A 26152-nucleotide genomic window follows, 5' to 3' on the forward strand; every position below is an offset into this window, starting at 1 on the left:
TTGATCCATGGGCCCAAACAGTTCTAATTTTGTTTCATCAGTCCACAGAACACTATCCCACAACTTTTGTGGTTTGTCCACATGGCTTTTGGCATACTGCAGTCGACTCTTCTTATTCTTTGGAGACAGCAAGGGGGTACGCCTGGGAGTTCTGGCACGGAGGCCTTCATTACGCAGTGTGCGTCTTATTGTCTGGGCTGAAACTTCTGTACCCACATCTGACAAATCTTTTCTCAGTTCCTCAGCAGTCACACGGGGACTTCTCTCCACTCTACGCTTCAGGTAGCGCACAGCAGTCGAAGTCAGCATCTTCTTTCTGCCACGACCAGGTAGCGTTTCAACAGTGCCCTTTGCCTTGAATTTGCGAATGATGCTTCCTAAGGTGTCTCTTGGTATGTTTAACATCTTTGCAATCTTCTTATAGCCATTGCCCTTCCTGTGAAGAGAAATCACCTCTTCTCTTGTCTTCCTGGACCATTCTCTTGCCTTCACCATGTTTGTAACCACACCAGTAAATGTCTAGAAGGAGCTGAGTATCACAGTCATTTTAAAGCTGCCTAATTGGTGCTTATTATGCTTGATTGCTGCTCGGTGACATCCACAGGTGTTTTCAATACCTGATGGAAAGCACCTGTATGAACCTCTGTTCTTCAGAGTGGTAGTCTTTAAGGGGTTGAATAATTGTGGCAATGAAGAAACCACATAAGAACCATTTACTACTGTATTACATAAACAATTGATGTCATTTTAGTTGCATTTGGGTAGTTACAACGTCCTTGTAGGATTTGATTCTGAATACAATTCCAAATGTACACTATAGTCCCTAAACCCCTTTACAGCATTGGGGGTTGAATAATTTTGGCCACAACTGTACATATTTTGTAGAACTGTTTGTACTTTTCAAACAGCATCTCTGTTGTTTACTAGGTTGCCCGTAGTAATCAGCGGAATGTGAAAAAATGGGCAATTTAAAGAATGAACAGTAAAATGAGGAATTATGAAAGGACAGAAAAGTAATCAACTATAAATGTAGAAATGAAGTATGAAAAATGCTGAAACTGTAAATTGCCGTTTTTAACCCCAGTTGGTAGCCTGGATCCATGCAGTACTTTCCTTCAAATCATTATATTTAAATGATTTGCATCCTTACGTGTGAAATGGGAAAGCTTTCAAATTTTTAACAAATAACAAGCAGTTTACTTAATTGTGTGCATAGTATTCACAGCTCGAATAGCGATATTACAGCACAGTGAAAGCATTTTCATATAGAATTCTATAAGCTCAATTGTTTCCTTGACAACTATAGACCTTGTAAGTTTTTCCATTCTTCAGAAACCTAATTCACTACAGTGCCTTTTGCTTACTTTTTATAGGCATGTACCATTGTTCATTGTGACTTTAGGATGTTTTACCTGTTTTTGGTATTTTTTACTGTACTTTTTCAACTATAATATAATTAGCAAGCTGCATTGGTGCTGGCATAAAGAGCCTATAAAAATCCACCAATCTATTATGTAGTAAAATATATGAAAAGATATATATTTATCTGTTCCTTCTAAAAAAAAAAAAAAAACTCCACTGCCTTCAAGACTTTGCTCTTTCCTAGTTCTTCTCCTACCTGAAGCACATATTTAGGCTACCTACAGCTCTATCTCCTCCTCTTCTCTTCCCCCAAAGCTCTGTCTTCTCACACCTTCTATTCTTTGTCTACACCTCTTCCCAGGGGTCATCTCCCTTCCTGTTTTCATTACCATCTCTATGCTGAAGACACCCCTCTTTCTTGCCCTTCATTTTATCTCCTCTCCCCTGACTTTTCTGTCATGATCAATAGCGCAAAATCAGTTTGTCCCCACACGCTACACTGCTAGGTGTAATCCTGAACTCAGATCTCTCCTTCAATTCCACATCCAAACACTGTTTAAACTTGCCACCAGGGGCGGACTGACCATTTGAGCACTTATGCACTGCCCGAGGGCCTGGGGTCAATAGGGGACCCCATGAGATGCCCCTTGTACCTTTCATTGGCTTTTTCATAGACTTTTTTGGGTGTGGGCGAGGACACAGGGGCCCCATGATCCCCTATTGCCCGGGGGCCCCATGAGTTGTCTGTCTGCCCCTGCTTGCAACCTTTACATCTGTAAAATTACCAGTATATGTCTCTTCTTAACCAATGACACCACAAAGCTACTAATTCATTCCCTTAGTATCTCTCTCCTCGACTATTGCTACTTTCTCCTTGTTGGTCTACCTTTACACAGGTTATCTGCCTTTAGTTTAACAATAATGCTGTGCCAGATTCATTTACCTTACTACCTGTTCAATGTCCACTTGTCCCTCTCTGCCAATATCTTTGTAGGGAGGTACTGATGACAACATACAGCGCCATCTACAATTCTGCCCCAAGTATATATCACCAGAGCTGTCCTCTCTGATCCTTCCAAGACCTCCTGTTCTCTAGTTCAATCATCACTTTCTCCCATGCTTGCCTCTGGAACTTCTCAGAGTCTCCTTTTCTCTGGAACTCCTTATCCCCATCTTCCCAGCAATCTCCTACTCTGTTCAGCTTCCGGAATTGCTTTAGTGAAGCCTTTCCCACCTTCACCTAAAAACTGTGTTTTTACTTTTCTGCATTAACTCACTCACCACAGTTACTACCCTTTGCATTATTTGCCTTTAGTTTTAAGAAAAACTTTCACAAGCAGGGCCCAATCCTTATGTATTGTAACTGTACCATCCCCCTTCATCTGGTGAGGAGCTGCACAAACTGTTGGTGTTATAAGAAATCCTTTATTATAATAATGTTCTTGAAATTCTTTTGTGTATAGGTTAGAACTAGGTCATTTTATTAAATGGCGTACCGACTTGTAAGTAAAAAGCCTCAGACATGGTGACCTAGAATATCTTGTATGCTTGACAGTGTTCTTTTTCATGGTAATTACAAAAACTCTTTAAAGGGACAATTTCAGTCAAAAAAACAAAACAGTACATTTGCAAAGCCCATTTTGAGCTATTAGGTAACTATATGCCTACCTAAGCTTTTCCCTTTCAGTCTATGTGGACCACAAGTGTATGCCCCCAACAAAAACGTCAGATATCTAATGTCCTCCTCGCCTACTGTGGATGTTCTCTGGCTATATTTGGTGAGTCCCAACTGTTAATTTGATAGCAGATTCCAGATCTGTATCTGAAGAGCAGCTGCGGATTTTTGTGTTAATGATGTATGTAAAAGGTTTGCAGGCATCATTGATAAATCTACTGTAGCAATATTATTGTTTTAACATCCTTATACTTGTTAATTAATGTCCTTGTCAAGGGCACAATAGCACTATTTTTTTTTAAATAATCAACGGTAAAAGTAAAAATAATTGTGTTTTTTTCTTTCTGCCTGTTAATTGCATAACCAGAATACATTTTTGCAAACCAACATTCTATTCTTTATCTACACCTCTTCCCAGGGGTCATCTCCCTTCCTGTTTTCATTACCATCTCTATGCTGAAGACACCCCTCTTTCTTGCCCTTCATTTTATCTCCTCTCCCCCCAAAAAAATGTACTGTGCGTATTACTTCTATATCATAAATTATGACATGATTTTTTGCCAAATAAACAGGCCCATAGAGGAAATGTAAAAATTTCTCTGGTCCATAAAAGGTATATTGTTGTGAAAAGTGAAGTCGTTAAAGCGGACGTTTCACCTAAAAATCCCAAAACTTTTGTTCTCATTCCCCATAGCATAACCACCAGAAAAAGTGTCAAAAAACCAAATAGATGGTGGTGGATAGGTGAGTTTATCCTTCCAGTGACATCAGAGGAATGTGTATAACTTCAGATATTCCTAAGAAGTCACTCCCAGCACTATGCTGAAATGTTTTCCTTTGGGATTTGAGGTACTCAGCATTCCCAGGGATCTGGTCAGAGGATGATGATGTCAACCCCTGCATGCGGAAGCCAGTGGAAAAGTACTTTTTTTTTCTTTTATTGATGTATTTAATTTCCTATTCTTTACAGGAAATCCTAATCTTTGTAGCATTCAAAAGATGGACTGGATATCTTTTATTTTTCCCATATCTTTTTAATTCTATACGAATGACTTAAAGCTAGATACTTGCATCCATGTAATAAAATAAATAGGGTGTGCTGCATAAAACATTTTTATTTTACTTTACCCTTAATACTTAGGGTAGCCCTGGGAGCTCAGCTTTTACAATGCATTCATTTTTCATTCATATTTAATTCTGTGAATATATACACCTCCTGCTCCATAATGCTCCCCGGGCAGAGTCATGACCATAGATTTAAGTGCCCCAGGATAAAGCCTGGAGTGGCTATGGTCATATGTTTTCTTTAGAGGTTTTCAGCAATCTCTGGCTATAAGGTTATTGAAAATATATATATATATTTGTTTAGCTTAAAAGTTTATAGGAGCAACAAAACTTTTTACACCAGTGGTATTACCAAACTTTTTCAAGTCATGACACGCAACTATAAAACTTTTGCTTGTGGCAAATCATACATTATAAATAAAAAAAAAAAATCACAAAAAAGAATGTCTTTAGAAGGAAAAAAAAGTAACTATGCAGAACTAAGACATGTATAACCCTTCAGTGTAAAATGTTTTTTTCCTATTCCTGCAAGAATACATTTTTTGCAAACTGAATGCTAAGCATACTTTATTATTGAAAGCTCATATATGTTGTCATTTAAAGTCTTAGGCATAATTATAGTCTGTAAAAACATTCCACCTTGAAACTGCAGCCTGTATGTTACAATGTATACAATATAACAGACTCATTTATCCAATACATACTTTTTCCAGAAATCACTTTTGTCTCCATGAACTGCAGATCAGAGAAGTACTACCACCTAGCTAAAGAGAGATGAAAAAGGGACATGTTTATCAGAGATCAAAATTTACATTTTTATTCTCATCCTCCCCAAAATTTGTTGATTCCGTTGAATTTGCCTTTTTACAAAAGTAAATAATTATAAAGATTAGCGCACTAGGACTAAAAAATCCCTTAAGTAGTAAAAAGTAACCCCAGCTGCTGGATTACCTCCTCTCCCTAGCATGAAGATATCCAGTCAGTAACCAACGCTTAGAAAATGTAAAATCCCAAATTTCTATAGTTATGGTCCTGCTGCTCAAATGTGAGCCGGTATGAGCCTATATGATTTGTAGAGTCTAGGGTGCACACCCAGTCGCAGCTGCAGTAAATCCAAACAAAAACTTTGGATGACTGCACTCCCAACGTAAGATCCAAAAATGCCTTTATTGGATATGCATTAGAGCAACACAAATGTACAGATGTACAAACAGGGGAGGGAAGAGGTTAACGCATTTCACACTGAAAACGTGCTTTCTCAAAACCAAAAGCACATTGACTAGCTTCACAGTGCATTGTGTTTGGGTGTACTAAATTATGCTATTTTTTTTATTTTTTCTGAGTGGCACGAATGGGTATAGAAGGAAGAGGATTAGTCTGCAGAATTGTATTGCACTTGTTGAAGAAAGGAGAAACAGAGACAGGACACATCTTATTTTTCACGCATGTAGTTTATTCTGATTCATGAATGAAGAGCCCCTCATTCTATTGTGAGAACATTTCTAATTAACTTTTAAGAAAAACTGACATTTTCTAAGCGTTGACAATTGGGCGGTCTGCAATTTTTTGCTGCTCAATTCTGCCATATTCCAGCAAACATGAAAACAATGGAAGCTTGAATTGAGGTTTTTAAGCAAATATTAACCTCCTCTCTCACTCCTCCCTTCCATTCCCGTCTAACCCATCCTTAATTTTTTTACTTTGCAAAGCAAAATACACCTACCTAAATCTGGAGTCCATTGTCCCTTGCCAGCATCATTTCAAGGTTTGGGTTACTCTTAATCTAGCTATACAAATGTTCCTGTACCAGCCGGTCCCAGAAAGTCCTCTTGCAGTGACGATACTGCTGCAGACTCCTTTTCCGGATCCTGAGGGGACCCCACTACTGAATAGTCAATAAAAAGTGTTCACATCACCCAGGCCACTGCTTGGACACCCTGGACTTGGCCATCTGTAAAAGGATCCTACCTCATGTAAACAGAAAAGAGAGAGGACTAGGGACTAGAGTTGCCATGTGACTGTGGCATTAGGGGAATATAAAGGACATTTATTTATTTATTGTAATGCCAGCGATCAGTTAGATAAGGGTGATCGGAGCTAACTGGAAACCTGGAGATCAGTGGAACTGGTGCCGTTACTCTGTGGTAAAATGGTGATGGTTAAGTCTGCCCAACTGGAAACTTAAACTCATGGACACTGGTGGGCTCTGCTCTAATGGAGAAAAGAGCCAATGCTATCCTTTTCTTGGAGAAGAGGAATTGACAGTACTCTAAAAACAAAATAGTGTAGTGCAACCCAAATAAATGATAAAGTCCAATATATATCCACACCATGCATAAATAAAGTGAAATCCATATAACATACAATCCAGTGCTCTTCGTGCTTCCAACCCCAAATATCAGACGGCTGCTCACCTTAAATGCATGACTCCTGCATTACCAGTCAGGTCATACAGTGCTTTTTCCCCTCTTGGGACAGTTAACTCTGGATGTAAATAGCAAGTCTTTTTTCTCCCATTAGATGGGTCACTCAACGACAGGAATATATGTGTAAAGGCAAAATACACAATCTAATGCTCTCTGTATGAACCACAATTTATCAAAAATATAAAATCGCACTTAGTGTTGGGCACTAAAACCAGTGCTAGTTGGGATTGCACATCACAAACACCAGCTACAATCTGGGAAGGCAAGATGGCCCCGGGATGATGTCATGCCTCAGGTTCCTTCCTCCATACACATTATGTCCAGGCGGGGAATTTGTCAGTGGGAGTTGATTGACAGTACTGCTCCATATCAGACAGATTAAGATTTTTATTAATCAGAATCCCCACAAAATTGCACAGTGTCCATAAATTAACTTCACCGGTGTCCTACTAACATAGTGCTTTAAGCTACAAAATGTACATCATAAATAATGGATGTTCCAAATGTCCCCACTTCTTGTTTTTTTTTTTTTTGGGCTGAGCACATGCCCATTATATTGATGTATCAGTATAGAGGTATAGGAGGCAGAAGAGAGCAGGTCAAGCCTCAGGTTTCCTTCTAAAATCAGAATTAATATAAATGAGGGTTTTGGTGTTTGGGGTAAATTCGGGGTAAATTCAGGGTAAATTTACTAAGACTTGTTGTTTTCACAACCTTCGAACATGTTCAATTCCCAAACCTTAGTATATCATTGTTGGAGAATCAGTATTTTGTAATGAGTATTTACTATTTCTAATGGAATTTTATTGTGGTGTGTTGAGTGGAGCCAGGGAATATAAGATTGCCTTCAGGGGGTCAGGAAGTTTTGTACCACTGAAGAAAATTGGATCATGCTTTATAAAAATGTTTTTGCCTTCCTCTGCATTAACTGTGGGTATAGGATTTTGTATATATAGGTTTTGATTTTCTCCTTATTTTTTCTGTTGGTTGAATTAGATGGATGTGTGTCTTTTTTCAGCCTACGTAAGTATGTCTTTGTTGTAAATTTCAAATCCATCTTCTCAGGATTCCTTCCAGCTGCTGGTCTGTAGAGTAAAAGATGTAACCTTGGAGTATGTTTCCCCTCCTTAAATAACTGTGCTGTTGATGTACAGGATTGGAGCTTCACTCAAAGTGCTGGCGTTGAGAACAGGTGCAGAGTCTGAACTGCTGCCCTTCTCACATAAAAGTTGTGCCACGGTCTCCTATATTTATACTCCGAGTCCTTTTCACTCACTCAGCAGTTTTTTTGAAGTGAAAGGACGCTTGGTGAAATTTAAACTGGCAAGTTTCCAAATGTTACTCTGCTACTGAGGAAGCTGGTTTATTGGAAATGTGAAATAAACATTAACAAGAGGCCATATAAAAAGTATTCGTTTTGCTAAAGTAAGGCAGATTTCTTCATTTCTACAGGGAAATTGCCCCAGCCAATGCTTCAGTATAGTTGATTAGGACTTTCTCCTTTTCTGTTGAATTGTACAGTATTTTAGAAACAGAAAAGAGTGACAGTAGAAAAAAGATCAAATGGTCCACTGCGTCCGTTCCATTTTTTTAAAGATATATATATAATTTTTTTTTAATAGATCAATGTTTATGCCAAACATGTTTGAAGCCACGTACTGTTGATAGGCTCACAACCTCTACTGAAAATCTATTTCAAGCATCAACTATTCTTTTAGTAAATAATTTCTAATAGTGATGTCCTTGATGTTTTAGTCGAAGGTAAGTTCAACTCAAACATCAGCCGTTCACGTGTTTGGTGAATACATGAATGGTAAGAGCATTCAGTGGGCTGTTTGCCCACTGTGCCCCACAATGCACTGCGCTCTGATAGTGCACTGTGATTGGCCAAAACAATGCACCTGACCAGGTGCCAATCACAGCACAATTGGGCAGAGCTAGCAGTGATGTCACAGCTAGTGCTGCCCAGTTGTTTAAATCTGTCCAGCAAATGCCAGGTAGTGGCGAGTGCTTGGTGGGTGCGGACGGGTTAACGGATGTTGTTTTTTAAATTTTTTTATTTCAGCGAGTCGACATCATCTTGACAACGCTTGACGCCATGATTGACAATGGATTACAGCAATGGAACCATTTTTTTGGCTTTTTTTTTTCATTATTATTTCGGCAAGTCAACATCATCTTGACAATGCTGGACGCCGTGATTGACGATGGATTACAACGATGGAAACATTTTTTTGGCTTTTTTTTTTTCCTAATAAAGGACTTATCAAAACTGTTGTCTTTTTATTCACATTTTACATTTTTCTGGTGAATGGGTAGGGGTACTATGTACCCCATACTCATTCACAAGGGGGGGACAGGATCTAGGGGTCCCCTTGTTAAAGGGGACTTCCAGATTCCGATAAGTCACTCTCCTGCAGACCACCACAACTACAGCCCAGAGTTGTGGGGAAGAGGCCCTTGTCCCCATCAACATGGTGCTACATTGTACAGATGTGCAACTTTGCAGGTAGTTTAAGGGAACCCCCCAGGCATGATATTTAAAGGAATTTTGTTTTTTACTTTTTGCAATGAAAAATGTTTTAATAACAGTACTTTATAAAATTTTTTTTTTTGCTGATAAATGTCCCTCTGGGCAGTAACCGAGCTCCCATACCCCTTTTATGGCCAATGACTTACATAGAAGACTTCAAAATGGGTACTTTTGAATTTACAAGTTTGAGTCCCATAGACTTGCATTAAGTTCAAATTGCACAGTTGAACTTTCGTTAGGTTTGAACCGAACAGGGGGGTGTTCAGCTCATCACTACTTTCTATTAGTTTTGAACTCTCCTCCTGCTAGTGTCAGGTCATGTCCCCATATTCTTGATCTTGGCTTCATATTGAAGATACTGCCCTCCTGAACTTCACTTACTGCCATGATGTATTTAAAGGTTTCAATCATGTCTCCCCTTTCCCTTCTTTCCTCTCCACTGTACATATTCAGTTCCTGAAGTCTCTCCTGATATGTTTTATTCCTCTGACCTTTTACCTTTTTATCAGTATGTTTTGTAAATGAGATCTATAGAACTGGACACAGCTCTAAAATAGTGTCATAGTGGTTAGCACTTCTGCCTTGCTATACCTAAGGTCGTCAAGGGACATCACGTCACAATCTGAATGTTGTCAGCATGCTCTCCCTGTGTCTGCTGAAATGCACAGTGTGCAGAAGTCTCCAAAATGTCTGCAGAGTCGATAGCTAAAGACCTCCAAACTTCATGTGGACTTCAGAGTAGCACAACAGTGCATAGAGAGCATCATGGAATGGGTTTCCATGGCCAAGCAGCTGCATCCAAGCCTACATCACCAACTGCAATGCAAAGCGGCGAATGCAGTGGTGTAAAGCCCGCCGCCACTGCACTCTAGAGCAGTGGAGACATCTTCTTTGGAGTGACGAATCATGCTTCTCTGTGTCTGGTAATCCGATGGACATGTCTGGGTTTGGGGGTTGCCAGGAGAATGGTACTTGCCGGACTGCACTATGCCAAGTTTAAAGTTTGGTGGAGGGGGGATTATGGTGTGGGGTTGTTTTTCAGGGGTTGGGCTTGGCCCCTTTGTTCCAGTGGGAGAGTGGGAACTCTTAAGGCATCAGCATACCAAGAGATTTTGAACAATTTCATGCTCCCAACTTTGTGGGAACAGTTTGGGGATGACTCCTTCTGGTTCCAACATGACTGCGCACCAATGCACAAAGCAAGGTCCATAAAGACATGGATGAGTGACTGGGGTCGAGGAACTTGACTGGCCTGCACAGAGTCCTGACCTCAACCCGATAGAACACCTTTGGGATGAATTTAGAGCGGAGACTGCGATCCAGGCCTTCTCATCCAACATCAGTGCCTGACCTCACAAATGTGCTTCTGGAAGAATGGTCAAACATTCCCATAGACACACTCCTAAGCCTTGTGGACAGCCTTCCCAGAAGAGTTGAAGCTGTTATAGCTGCAAAGGGCGGGCCAACTCAATATTGAGCCCCATGGACTAAGATTGGGATGCCATTAAAGTTCCTGTGCGTGTAAAGGCAGGCGTCCCAATACTTTTGGAAATATAGTGTATGTGTGCAAGCTAGGGACCTTAGATTTTAAGTTCCTTGGGGGCAGCGACTGCTGTAAATGTTCAGTATGTAAAGAATTTTTAGAACTATATAAATACCTGTAATAAATCAATGCAGAATAAAATAGTGTGACTCACTCTGCTGCATCATGTGGGGTCAGAAACTTCATCAGAAAAGCAAACCTCTGAGTGATTCAAATTGCTGGGATCCACCATAAATGAACATGTCTGTTTTGGATGGACTGAAGCTTTGGGGCTATTGCAGTCCCTTGCAGTGTGTTATTGTGTGTTGAGTTAATGCAGCTAGTTCATTATGAATGTGCTGTTAGCGCACTGCGATAGACAAACCAATGCACCAAAATAAATATGCGCTGCAGTGCATTGTACATTGCTTGATATTATTCACTGAACTGGGGTTCCATTCACAGGGCAGCCATGAGTTGCCGCAATGCATGAGTTTTGCAACACATGACTGCACTGCACAAGTCTGAATGTGCCCTGAGATTTGAATTCCACCCACAAATAAAAATGCTGAAGCAGATGGAAATAAACCGACAAAAGGAAGCATAGTGAAATGGAACCAAGTGTCCTTTCTGAGATTTGCATTACCTGTCCCCAGGGATGAGCCATTCAGCTTGCAAATCAGGCATGCCGTGATTGGTATTGTGATTATATATGTGCATGTGGGCTTGTCTGGTTAGCAGCAAATCATACAATCACCTGGACTGTGGGATTTTCGACAGATAAGAGCAATCTTTATGAAAATTTTCATTTTCATACAAATAAAAAATGAGTGAATTGGTTATTCTGATTCTGCCATCGCTATGTATTGCTTGCTCACAATGGTCATCCACTGTTCACTTAAAACCATTTCATTCTATGTGCACAAAGTTTGAAATGAAAGGATGCTGATCCTTAAGCTGGTCATACACTATGCAATCTGATTGTACAGTTCCTGTACCAGCTCTTTTAAGCTTACCATACATGTTACAATCTAACTGTTCAATCATGTTTAGATCTACCAACACCTATGTATGTAGAACAAGGGCCTGCCCAACAATTTAACTTGACTGGATAGTATTGGTTATTATACTGTATAACACAGTTTTAATAAATCCAAAAGAGATTGTACAATTGGACTGTAACATGTAGATTTCCGAAACTATATAATAAGGCTGGTCCTTGTACTTACCTTTCCACTAAGAAATAGAAAGAAGTTATTGCGTTTTGGTGTACATATCCACATATCAAAAATCCTGTTTAAACAAGAACAGGAAATGGACAGTTTAGGTTGGTCATACACATAGCATAGGAATTTATAAATACATGAGCTGGGGGAGATAAGGTTCCCTAAAGCCTGCCATACACTATACAATCAGATTGTACAACCTCTGTACAATATCATATTGATGTACAAAATAATATAAGGACATACCTAAATGGTCTATTCAGTTTGTATCCAATCAGGCAGGTCAATAAGAGTTTGTACAATCAGATTGCAAAGCGTTTGGCCAGCTTAAAGCAGTATTAAACCCAAAGCAAACATTTATTATATTGTAGCTTACATTAGGTGTGATGGTTACATTCATTTTATTTTTTTAGGCTGTCTTTCTTCTATTTTCATCTGGTGATTCAGCTAGTAACTTTTTTCAAAAGCTCAAGCTCTCCTGCAGAATGTATCAGTTTATATGGATGAGACCATTCAACACTGACAGGGATGCTTACCATTTTTGTATTTATTCAAAACTTTTATCTTAAAAGGAAAAACAATGGTAACTGATTATCAAGTGTGAGCTGGAGTTTGCTTCAATGTGTTATTGTATTTAAATCTGCTAACACATTTACTACTCCCATCCCCCCATACTGACAATGCTGCTGTCTGCTCTGTCCAGCACCCATTCCTCCAAAGTTGTGTCTCACTAACAGGAGGTATGTTACTGGCCATATCATCTCACGAAAACGGGGGGGGGGGGGGGGGGGGGAGCCAAAGAAAAGAAAAGAAAACTGATACAGCAACCATATCTAATGACTGGTAAGCAGCAATATATGACATTTTTGGTTTTGGGTTTAATAGTACTTTAAATGGTCAGAAATCTATTAGGTGTGTGAACGGTCCTACGCTATGTCCACTTGGATCCTAGCAGCATGTAACTTTTGAGCATAGATATTGATGAGCACATAGTGTGCTGTCCTACTAACGGTTAGCCGACAGCTAGCTAACATAACTGACAGGAGCAACACTGTGTTTCATTTCAAAACTGAACTTCTGTGAATAGATTTACAGAAAAGATTTACAGAAATCTTCAATACAATCACATAAACTGAAGTTACAATATCTTGTTTACATGTCTCTCACAAATGGATACAATGAACACATTCTTCCAAACCGCTATCTACAAATCACATTGAATACATCGAAATGTGATCTGGATATACACGTGACTTTAACAAATACAGCAAATGAAGTTACAAGCATATGTGTATCAAAGGGGGAATAAAAGAGACCTTCACTGGTGTTCTTCAGGAAGCAAAAATGGCTGCAATGGTACATAGGAAATTTTTATTAACAAGACACTACCTATTCTTGTTGATTGGAATAATAAAACCAGATGCAGTTGCAGTGAACACCAAATAGATGCCTCCCTACTCAACACAATGATATACAGAACACATAGTAAGGTACAAATATGGTTTGTGAGATCAGACCCAGTTTGGGATGTCAACAGTAAAAAGTACTATATCGTTTTTGTTCGAACTAAAGGAGATTGTACAATCACCTGTACATGTAATGGCAATAGCAGCGATCCTAGGATTTAAGATGTATCCATGTATCTCTAGCTCCCTTGTCTCCTCCTCCCATGCTCATCTTCAGGACTTCTCCAGAGCTTCCCCCATCCTCTGGAACTCTCTACCCCAATTTATCAGACTAGCGCCTCTTTTTATCCCAATTTATCAGACTCTGCTCACTTTTAGGTGATCTCTGAAAACCTATCTCTTCAGGGAAGCCTATCCTGCCCTCAGCTAATAATGGAATCTTCTACTCTTCCAACCAGTCCATCTCCCACAGTTACTACCTTTTGTACCACTAGCCCCTCCCTCCTAGATTGTAAGCTCCAAGGAGCAGGGCCCTCCTATCCCTCTTGTATTGAACTGTATTGTTGCTGTATTGTCTTCCGTTATATTGTAAAGCGCTGAGCAAACTTGGTGCTGTATAAATCCTGTACAAAATCACGTACATATATGTAATTTTGCAGTTCGTGATAGGGGGTGCGCGTGTGCACTCAACTTGCGCCACCATTTGCAGCCTTGACTGTCAATCACCGGGTCCCAGCCAGTACCCACCGGCACAGCCATACAAAGCAGTGAGCTTACAGTGGAAAGCACTCACACAGCACACTGTGTAACAGCACACAGTTAACCCTTTGATCGCCCTACATGTTAACCACTTCCTGCCCAGTGCCATTATTACAGTGTCAGTGCTTTCTACTAGCATTGATCACTGTGTTGGTGGTACTGGGGATGTTAGTTACACCAAGTCAGTTCCTCCCAGTGTCAGAATGCCCGGAGCAGTCCCGCTATAAGTCGCTGATCGCCGCCATTACTAGTAAAAATAAAAAATTCCAGTATATATACCTCCATTTGTAAACACTAACTTCCATGTAAACCAAATAATTTACACTTATTGGGATTTTGTTTAGCAAAGACATGTAGCAGAATACATTTTGGCCTAAATTTATGCCGAAATTTGATTTTGAAAATTTTTTTACTGATATGTTTAATAGCAAAAAGTCAAAAATACAGTTTTTTTTTTTTTTCAAAATTGTCAGCCTTTTTTTGTTTATAGCGCAAAAAATAAAAAACGCACAGGTGATCAAATACCACTGAAAGAAAGCTCTATTGTGGGAAAAAAAGGACGTAAATTTAATTTAAGTGCAAAGTTGTATGACCGCGCCATTGTCAGTTAACCTCTTCACGTTGACAGTACACAAATATGTGGCCTCTTGATGGCTGGGCCTTGACACCGATCAGCCGCATATTTGCGTAGCATTTGTAAGCAAACATGTGCTGAGAGCTCGCACCCTACGTGCTCCCAGCACGTGTCAGCGTTCCATGGAAAGGTCCCAATCTCTCCTTGCGATCTGGACCTTTATGATCAGAAACCCCTTAAAGAGCCGGGAGGTGCCGGCTTGAAGGGGTTAAAGTAATGCAGCGCCATATTGCAAAATATGGCCTGGTCAGGAAGGGGGATAAATCCTCAGGAGGGCAAGTGGTTAAGATGAAAGTGTATGCTGTGATCATAGATCTCCTTTAATTTTTTAGTAGTAACAACTGCAGTAGTATATACAGCAGTGCTAGAAATAGTTGTAGCATTGATAAAGTATTTTCTCCTTGTATATATGGCTTTAGTAATATCCTTATCCAATATTTATAATGCCCTTAAAATGTATAAATGTGAATTTTATCCATCAGGTGGCCAGGCCTGTCCTTGGTTGTCAGTCTAACAGGTATCTGGGGACCTGAACCGTCTGGCTTGCGGAGATCCATGCTCCTTTTACTGCTCTGACAGCTGCCTCAGGTGAATACCTGCAGAACAACTCTGGGGTAATTGCTAGCAAAAAAGTGCAGACATGAAATCCGCAGGGGTATGCCGGATAATTGGTTGGATTGGGATTACATGCGGCTGTCAAGGGGAGTTAAAAGGGTATTTTGTGTTGTCTGGTACTATAAGAGTTTCTACCGCAGTTTAGCCGTTTTGCGATATGTAATTATATGAACTGACGAAGAAATATTCTACAGCATCATAAAAAAAAGGCATGAGGCTTATGTGGGCTAAGTAAAGGAGGAGGGGTTTTCTCTATCACATATGCTCATGTCTTTATTAAATAAAATCTGACACACTGTTGGGTGTTTTTCTCTTGTAAGCATCTGTTTGAAAATATTTATGAAACAACATGCAAAAAAAAAAGTAAAGTCTAATTCCAGCTATTTAATAGAGTGGGGAAGAGTTAAAGTGTAACTCCACTTTTGTTGTGAACAAATAAACAATCCCATGTGGGTGATCTATGCCATCTGCAAGGATTGTAACAAGCTTTGAAGAAATAGCGGCTTGTTTCACCATGTCCTTTGTAGACTGATTCAGAATGGGGTGGCCTGGCTCATTATAATCACCTGATATGCTCTGTGTTCCAGAGGAAAGCTGCAGAGTCTGCATCCCTTTAGAAGTATTTAACCCTTGAAGATTATTTCACCAAAACAGAATTTCCTATTGTACCCTAGTACAGACGTCTGGAAAAATCAGTGAGCCAAGAAATGAAACCGTTCTGCATGGAACACCTGTGCATCCTCATTGGGTCAAGTTGGCCCTTTGCATGGATATACAGATCGGTACGCCCGTGTGAATAGTGCCCCATCATTGGTATCAGTGGGATGAATAGTGCCCCATCATTGGTGTCAGGGGGAGGAATAGTGCCCCATCATTGGTGTCAGTGAGAGGAATAGTGCCCCCATCACTGGTGTCAGTGGGAGAAATAGTGCCCCATCACTGGTGTCAGTGGGAGGAATAGTGCCCCATCATTGGTATCTTTGGGAGGAACAGTGCCCCATCATTGGTATCAGTGGGAGGAATAGCGCCCCATCTATGTCAGTGGGCAGAGCTCTAATAGGAATGGGTGGAGCCTAAACAGGAAGGGGCGGAGTTTGCATATGAAAGGGTGGGACACATTTAGATGATGGGGAGGGGTGCCCGATTTTAGTCTTGCCTAGGGCAGCACAAAGCCAAAATACACCACTGAGTGTATGGGCAGCTTAACCGCCTCCCGCCCAGCATATAAGGAAATGACGGATGCAAGGCGGTTCTCTCATTCTGGGAGGACATCACATGACATCATCCCACTCTAACCACACATGCGCGGTTCCGGGGGCGTGCAGCGCGGCGATTCCTCAGAAGGGACATGTGCACTGACCATCAGGGCACTGATGATCAGTGTGCCTTGATGATCAGTGTAGCACCAGCAGTGCCACCTGTCAGTGTCCATCAATGCCAGCTGTCAGTGCTCATCAATGGCACCTGCCAGTGCCCATTAGTGCCACATATCAGTGCAACACATCAGTGCCTACCTGTGCACATCAATGCCGCGTATCAGTGCCTACCAGTGCACATCAATACCACACATCAATGCCTACCAGTGCACATCAATGCCGCATATCAGTGCCCATCTGAGCTGCCTTTCCGTGTCACCTATCAGTGCCAGTAAGTGCCACCTATCAATGCCAGTCAGTGCCACATATCAGTGCTGCCAGTCAGTGCCACCTATCAGTGCCAGTCAGTGCCGGTTACCAGTGCCAGTCAGTGCTGCCTATCAGTGCCGCATAGCAGTGCCAGTCAGTGCCACCTAACAGTGTCAGTCAGTGCCAACTATTAGTGCCAGTCAGTGCCGCCTATCATTGCCATATATGAGTGCTGTCTTTCAGTGCCCATCAGTGATGCTTGTCAATGCCCATCAGTGCCACCTACCAGTGCCTCCTCATCATTGTCCTACAGTGCAGCCTATCAGTGCCCATCACTGCAGCCTCATTAGCGCACATCAGTGAAGGAGAAAAATCACTTATTTACAAAATTGTATAACAAAAACTAAGAAAAAACTTTTTTTTCAAAATTTTCAGTTGTTTTTGGTTTGATTAGCAAAAAATAAAAAACCCAGAGGTGATTAAATACCACCAAAAGAAAGCTCTATCTGTCTCAAAAAAATTATAAAAATTTTATATGGGTACAGTGTTGCATGACTGTGCAATTGTCATTCAAAATGTGACAGCGCTGAAATCTGAAAATTGGCCTGGGCAGGAAAGGGGGTATAAGTGCCCGGTAGGCAAGTGGTTAAGACTGTATTCAAACTGGCTTGCTCTGACAACATGGGCAGAATCGTGTTCTTTTGCGATTTTGGCATGATTGTTGCATGACAAGACATGTAAAACTTGCTACAAAACGCCCTTCTCTAAGCACGTCTGTCTCAGTGCCAAAATTTGGTATATGAGCTTCATTGGCATGTTTTCTGTGTGACATGCAGCCCATTGAAGTCAATAAAATGCCTATAAAATGTGCCAAAAAATGTGTGAAGCAAAACGTAACACTTCGCTTAGGTCCCAATGGGGCCTAATGGGAGAATTTGCCCTTTGAAGCAAATGTAAGTCAAGTCGTATCAGTTCTTAGTGAATTTCCCTTTAATGAGGTGTGTGTGTGCCATTCATGTTAAGCCTTATCGGGACCCTCGCCGCTGATATCAGTATATCCGTGTGCTACACAGTAACCTGATCAATTATTAAGAGTGGATGTTTGTATCAGTCTTTAAGGTGAGAGCTCAGCTCTTGTAAATAATTTGTCTTAGATCCAGTCTTTGACATCTTAAAGTCACCCAGGCTTGCTCTCTCTTTTGAATATAATACATTTTTAACCAATTTATTATCCAGTGATACATTTTTTTCCCCCTGCATTGCCTATGGCACACTTTGTACAGTTTCTTCTTAAGTGTACATTGTTACGCTTTTTATATTTTAAATGAATATGAAATATTGAAGCAAGTGTTATAAATTATAAATCTGTTAGCATTGCTTTTAGTCAAATCCATTATATGTTTAAAATATTTCTGCTGATCTTTGTTTAAATGGCCTTAAAATAGCCCATGTTAAATATTAATTAAGATAAAAGCTCCAGCAATTAAAAAAACGAACAGTACAGTATTGTAATATACATCCGTAATGCTCCTGCTGTATATTCTAATCAATAGGTCTCATGCACACTGGGCATCAAAAACGCTGCTTGTTTATGTTTGGCATTTTTTTTTCTGCCTCTAAATGCTCTTCTAATATTAGCCTATGTTTCTATGCACACATAGGCGTTTACAGTGCCGGTGACAGCTCATTCGGGAGAGGAGAGTTTGAGCAGAAAAAAAAGCTTGATGTGTGTAAACACATCTAAACACCACGCAAGTTTAGTGCTTGAGCATTCATTCATTCATTCCATTGGTCAGAATAAATGAATATTCTGGCCAATGGGATGAATGAATGCCCACAATCTTGACACACCTAAATGCATTTGTTGTTTTTGACAAGTTTTTTAAGCGTTTTTTTCCCTGCCAGAAGTAAAGGCGCTCAGATGAGCTGAACAAGCACCCAGTGTGCACAAGGCCCTATACTTAAAGTGACTTGTTACGTAAAAACATATATATATATAAAGCTAGTAGCTGATATACATTTCAGGCATCTAAATGCATCTCCTGTCTCCTGCAAGATGCTATTGGCTCATCATTATGATTGGCATCTTTATTAGCCAGTAGAAGTGTATGGAAGGCAGAGCAAGTTGCATTACCTGGAAGTGGCAGAGCTTCACCAATTCAGACTGGCCATGCCTATTCAATCTATATGCCACACACTGGAGAAGTGGATTTCAATCAATAGTTAAAACCAGGGGCGGACTGACCATTTGGAAACTCGGGCACTGCCCGAGGGCCCGGGGTCAGTAGGGGGCCCCATGAGATGCCCTTGGTACCTTTTTTCATAGGCTTTTTTGAGTTTGGGCAAGGACACAGGGGCCCCATGATCCCCTATTGCCCGAGGGCCCCATGAGTTGTCAGTCCACTCCTGGTTAAAACCAAACTGCATTGTTATCCCCCCGCTTGTCATTGGCACTGCCATCTTTATTTACCTGCCAACAGCACAGATGTGTAACAGGTCTTTAGGAGCTGCAAAGGACCCAGGGCACATCTGCGTATGCACAGTCACACCACACCGAGTTCAAACAGCTATCCTTGTGGGGCTTTGTTTGTTTGCCCATTAAATGGAGAGTGCACTGCAAGTTTCTGCCAGGTTCTAGAAATCTACACATCTGCACATGCATGAAATCCCATGCTCACTTATGCTCCGCATTAACCGCTTGCCCGCCACCCTATAGCAGAATTACTGCTACAGGGCGGCAGTGCTGCACAAAATCACATGTATATATACGTGATTTTGCATTACCGGGTAGGGGGTGCGTTCGCCCTACTCGTGCTGCCATCGGTGGCTTCAGCTGTCGATCACCGGGTCCCGGCTGGAGATTCTCCAGCACCTGGCGATCGCCGAGTATCACTGACGGGGGAGAGGTCTGTATGTAAACGCCACCATTACTAGTATTAAAAAAAAATCCCAGTATATATACCGCCATTTGTAAACGCTATAACTTTCACATAAACCAATTGATATACACTTATTGGGATTTTTTTTTTAACAAAGACATGTAGCAGAATACATTTTGGCTTAAATTTATGATAACAAGTGATTTTTAAAATTTTTTTACTGGACATGTTTTATAGCAAAAAGTCAAAAATATTGTTTTTTTCTCACAATTGTCAGTCTTGTTTTGTTTACAGCGCAAAAAATAAAAAAACTCCATTGTGGGGAAAAAAAGGACATCAATTTCATTTGGGTGCAGCATTGCAGGACTGCGCAATTGTCAGTTAAAATAACACAGCGCCATATCACAAAATATGGCCTGGTGAGGAAGGGGGTAAATCCTCTGGAGGGTAGGTGGTTAAGCAATGGAGAATCCCAAGTGGATTCTCCTTCGTCCTAGACTAAACCAGAAAGCAGGAAAAGCACGAAACCTTTTTGTTTTTAAAGGAGAATCTTTCTTTTCTTTAATAGGTAGGGGGAATGTACAAGAAAACATAACCTCATCTTTTGCATTAGCACAGTGTATACAGTCCTCCACTCACTCTGATGGGAACACATTAGACCTTGTTTTCTCCCATCTTTGCACTCCCTATAACCTCACAAACACCCCATTTCCTCTCTCTGATCACAATCTCATCACCTTCACAGTCTCCTCGTCTTCAAACACCTATCCCTCCAAGCAGCAAACAATTACCTGCAGAAACCTTCACAACTTGAACTCTGCTCCTTTCCACTCAGCAACTGACCAACTCTATAACAGAATCTCTCCCCTGTCCTGCCCTGACCTGGCCACTGCTGTCTATAACAGTTCGCTTTCATCCGCATTAGACTCACTTGCTCCTCTACCAACACGAAGCATCAGGCCCCAACCGTTACAACCTTGGCAGACTGACAACACCAGAAATCTTAAACAACATAGTCATGCACTGGAGTGATTGTAGCGTAAAACCAAATCCCAGCAAGCATTCACCCGATATAAATCTGCTTTCTTAACATACAATTCCTCCCTTCATGCTGCCAAACAAGCCTACTTTGTCACTCTTATTAATACCTTCTCATCCAGTCCTCGTCGTCTCTTCTCTACTTTTAACTCTACTTTCTCCACCTCCACCCAGTACCTCACTCACTGCTCACGAGATTGCAAATCATTTCAAAAACAAGATTGATGCAATTCGTAGGGGCATCGCCACTGCACGGACATCTATCACACTTAGCATACCTTATACTAAACCTCCCTCAACACTTTCCTCTTTTGACCGCGCTACTCCTGAAGAGGTCACTAAGGTTTTCTCAGAAGCCCATCTCACTACCTGCCCCCTGGATCCTGTCCCCTCACAACTACTACGGTCACCCTCTTCTTCCATCCTATGCTCCCTCACTCACATCTTCAATCCCTCCCTCTCTACTGGTGCCTCCCCCCCCCTCTAAAGCATGCGCACATCACTCCCATACTTAAAAAGCCTCCTTGGACCCCACCAACCCATCTCCCTGCTGCCATTTACCTCTAAACTCCTAGAACGCTTAGTCTACAATCGCCTGAGCTCCCACCTCATCGACAACAACCTTCTTGACCCTTTACAGTCTGGCTTTCGCTCTCTACACTCCACTGAAACTGTCCTACTAAAGCTCACTAATGATCTAACTGCTAAAACCAATGGCCACTACTCCGTACTCTTACTACTTGACCTCTCTGTGGCTTTTGATACGGTTGACCATCCCCTCCTCCTCAAAAAACTCCACTCTCTTGGCCTCAGAGACTCTGCTCTCTCCTGGTTCTCCTTCTATCTATCGCAGCGCTCCTTCAGTGTTACCTATAACGCTGCCTCCTCCTCTTCACTCCCTCTTTCTGTAGGGGTCCCTCAAGGTTCTGTCCTTGGATCCCTTCTCTTCTCCATCTACACCTCCTCCCTTGGTCACTTGATAAACTCCCATGGCTTTAAGTACCATCTCTATGCTGATGACATACAAATCTATCTTTCTACCCCTCACCTCACCCCTTCAGTCTCCACTCGCATTACTAACCTACTAAGTGACATATCGGCATGGATGTCACTCCACTTCCTCAAACTCAATCTTTCCAAAACTGAGCTCTTAGTATTCCCCCCAGCCCATGCCCCCTCCCCTGACTTCTCCATCAAGATCAATAACACAATCATCAGTCGCTCCCCTTATGCCAGGGTACTAGGTGGAATCCTAGACTCCCATCTGTCCTTTCACCCCCAAATCCAATCACTGTACAAATATTGTAGACTTCACCTCTACAACATCTCCAAGATACGCCCGTTCCTAACCTCGGAAACCACTAAGCAACTTATTCACTCCCTTGTTATATCTCGCCTTGACTATTGTAACTCCCTCCTCATTGGCCTACCTCAACGCAGGCTATCCCCTTTTCAGTCTATCATGAATGCTGCTGCCATACTCATCCACCTTACTAACCGTTCTGTATCTTCCACCCCTCACTGCCAATCCCTCCACTGGCTTCCCGTTGCCCAATGGATAAAATTCAAAACACTAACAATAACATATAAAGCCATATATAACTCTGCCCCAAATTACATCACCAAACTTGTCTCTATATATCATCCAAACCTTACTCTCCGCTCCTTGCAAAACCTCCTACTCTCTAGCTCCCTTGTCTCCTCCTCCCATGCTCATCTCGAGGACTTCTCCAGAGTTTCCCCCATCCTCTGGAACTCTCTACCCCAATTTATCAGACTATCGCCTGCTCTGCTCACTTTTAGGTGATCTCTGAAAACCTATCTCTTCAGGGACGCCTATCCTGCCCTCAGCTAATACTGGAATCTTCTACTCTTCCAACCAGTCCATCCCCCACAGTTACTACCTTTTGTACCACTAGCCCTTCCCTCCTAGATTGTAAGCTCCAAGGAGCAGGGCCCTCAAATCCCTCTTGTATTGAACTGTATTGTTACTGTATTGTCTTCCGTTATATTGTAAAGCACTGAGCAAACTGTTGGCGCTATATAAATCCTGTATAATAATAATAAAGAAAAGCAAAACATTTTTATTAATGGAGTTCTGCTTTAAAGTGGTAGTAAACTCTAAGGCCCTGTTCACATACGGGTGATTTGGAATTGTGGAAAAAATAATTGCGATTCTGTCTGTGATTCCAAAAAGTCTCCAAAATGTGGCCCTGGGGCCGGATGCGACCCTTTGCTTGCCTTTATCTGACCCTTGAGGCACTATTCCTGCCACTGACATCAACAATGGGGCACTATTCTTACCACTAACACCAACAATAGGGCATAATTCCTTCCACTGACAACAAAAATGGGGCACTTTTATTCCTACTGAAACCAACTATTTCTCCCCTAATACCAGAATCAGGTATTGTTTACTTCCACTGGCCACAGTCTGCCCCCCCCCTAAAGTCTGTAAAGTAAACTGGCCCTTTCTTTAGAAAGTTTGAAGACCCCTGGAGTAGTGTCAAAACACGCCAGGCACATTTGGATCCCATATATTTTGGTACTCAATGGCACCCCCTGTGCGGTCCAATTTTGCCGTGATTGTTGCTCGACAATTACGACAAAATTCGAGTGTAAAATTACTCCAGGCTCAGGGTCAAAATTTGGCATCTGAGTTTCTTTGGAGCAATAATCGGTCAGAGGGCCGCCCATTGACGTGAAATAAAACACAAGCAAACAAAATCACAAGTGGGAACACATTACGTTTAATGTGAATGTGGCTAAACTTAAGTTTGGCCTACAGGTAAACTGATAATAAGTCTTACCTGTTGGTACTGTGAATATTTCCTAAACTTGCACGGTTTTAACCACTTAGTTACTGGGCACTTTCACCCCCTTCCTTCCCAGGCCAATTTTCAGCTTTCAGTGCTGTTACACATTTAATGACGATTGCGCTGTCATGCAACACTGTACCCAAATGAAATTATTATCATTGATGGCACCTTCTTTTTGGTGGTATTTAATCACCACAGGGTTTTTTTTATTTTTTTGTTTTATAAACGAAAAAAGACCGAAATTAAAAAAAAAACAAAAACATTTTTCTTGGTTCTTGTTATAAAATTTTGCAAATAAGTAATTTTTCTTTACTGATGTGCGCTGATGAGTCTTCTGCACTGATGGGCACTGATAGGCTGCACTGATGAGGCTGCACTTATGGGCACTGATAAGCTGCATTGATGGGCACTGATGAGGAGGCACTGATGGGCACTGATGAGGCTGCATTGATGGGCACTGATAAGCTGCATTGATGGGCACTAATTAGCACTCATGGGGCTGCCCTGATAATCTGGGCACTGATGATTACACTGTTCAACAGGTAAAACGTTTTGGGCATAAAATTAGCTAATCTTACATAAATTTGGGGTGCTGAAAACGAAAATGACCCTAAAAAATGTTGATTGGCTCTAGTTTCCATGATATATTCACCCATCTAATGACGTAAGCCATTCAAAATTATGATGCAACTTCAGCTGCATATTGCGCAATTGATACTGGTGACCAATAGAAAATTGCATGTATACTGAGATGATGCAATATTAGCCTTTAATTGCATCACTTCACTGCATAAAAGCTGCAGTATCTGTAGCTGATTGTAGTTCGACAGCGTCTTTACATTTCGTTTTATGCTTATATAGGCTACTCAGTAATGCCTCGAACTTGTGTGAATAAAGCAGATAATTTCTGCTATATCTGCGGTGAAATAACTTTTATCTCACAAAAAAGGAGGATAACAGGAATGATTAAGAAAGCCTACAACTTGTATTTTGGCTGCAAGATAGGAGACCAGGACAAGAGCTGGGCACCACATATATGCTGCAATTCTTGTGGGACGGCACTGGAGCAATGGTTGAATGGAAAAAAGGCATCTATGCCTTTCGCTGTGCCAATGATTTGGAGAGAGCCAACAGATCATGTTAGTAATTGTTACTTTTGTATGGTGCCTCCAACAAACGGGCTAAATAAGAAGAAAAAGTTATCTGTGCACTATCCAAATATTCCATCGGCAATACGTCCAGTTCCTCATGGAGAGGGGCTACCAATTCCTAAAGCACCAGAATCCTTCGTGGTTGAGTCAAGTGAGGAAGAACCTAAAGCGTGTAGTCACGTGCAGTTGTAAGAGATAGCCCTTTCCTCGAATACAAGAGAAAAGCCAAGAGAAGGAAAACCGACACAAACTGAAGACAAAACTAGTGAGAATCCTAAGTATTAAAATGATTCAACTTAGCTTATGGCTATAATTTTTCTTGGTAATCCTATGCAATATATTATGCCATTTAGGCTTTGTTATGTAGTCAATATCACTTGCTTTATATTTGTGGAAAGACATCTATCTATATAATTATTGTGCATTATGTAGTCATTACGCCTATAGTAGAAAACTTTCCGTTTACAGAAAAACTAGAGCCAATTGACAAATTTCATTGTTATATTTGAACTCAGAATGTGAAATTCATTAAGAAATGGATCCTTTTGTTTTCAAAACTGGCAAACAATAAAAATTTGTTGAACAGTGTTATTAGTGTAAACAATGTGCTGACAGTCTTATTCAGTCATTGGCTTTTCTTTCCTCACCCAGACACAGCGTATGAGGAAAGGACTGTTAATAACTGGCAAGTCTGTTTACATGTGATCAGCTGTGATTGGCCCTTTACCTCAATCTGTGATGATCTTTGTCCAAAGGGCACAGCAGTCACAGAGCACGCCCGATGGGTGGGGTTCTGGGATGACGTCCATGGATGCCCTCCCAGAACTGGAAAACCATGCTGTAGCCATCTTTTGGCTATACGTAGAGCAGTCAGCAAGTGGTTAATAGATACCCACATCTCCTCCAATTGATGACATCCCTGCACAGGCCCAATGCACTCTGTATTCAGCGCACACAGAGTGCCCAGTGAAAGCAGAGAGCTCCATGCAGCAGTGGTGAGTCATGCAAGGAAGTGACATCATCGTAGCTCAACCATTCAAATGGCTGTGAAGCTTGAAACCCAGAAGGAAGACAGTGCAAAGATGGCAGCATCTGGAGCAGTAACAGCTCAGCACTGCAGAGCTCTGTTTGAAAGGTAAGCTGGTCATAATATACTGGAATGCAGTTTATACTAGCACATTATGGCACATATATGCAGGAGGCCCATTTTAAAAAAAAGTTAGCATTTTTTTCTACCACTTTGATACATCCGTACCTTACTGTACTATTATGAGTTATTAATGGCATCTCTGTTTCCACCATGTGATCCTATAATCTGATTGATTGAAATATAGTTGTATTGATGGACTAAGTGCTGCTGATTGATGCAAAATGATCAATAATTTTCCTCCCTGGCCAATTGACTCGGTTTGGTTGA

General features: G+C 41.2%; 1 protein-coding gene across 6 annotated transcripts in view; it reads left to right on the forward strand.

Annotated features, from left to right (window-relative positions):
• Positions 1-26152, forward strand: part of B3GALT1 (beta-1,3-galactosyltransferase 1) — a 440470-nt gene that overhangs the window by 243435 nt on the left and 170883 nt on the right. Inside the window, exon 4 of one of the 6 annotated variants that reach the window (XR_016307970.1) lies at positions 8594-10765. The exons of the other annotated variants lie outside the window; for them this stretch is intronic. The gene's annotated coding sequence lies outside the window, so the exon portion shown is untranslated. Of the gene's footprint in view, positions 1-8593; positions 10766-26152 lie in introns of those variants that run through there. 6 annotated transcript variants of the gene reach the window in all.

This window comes from Staurois parvus, unplaced genomic scaffold (assembly GCF_062004578.1).
Source record: "Staurois parvus isolate SC_StPar_1 unplaced genomic scaffold, SC_StPar_1.0 ptg000031l, whole genome shotgun sequence".
Taxonomy (NCBI): domain Eukaryota; kingdom Metazoa; phylum Chordata; class Amphibia; order Anura; family Ranidae; genus Staurois; species Staurois parvus.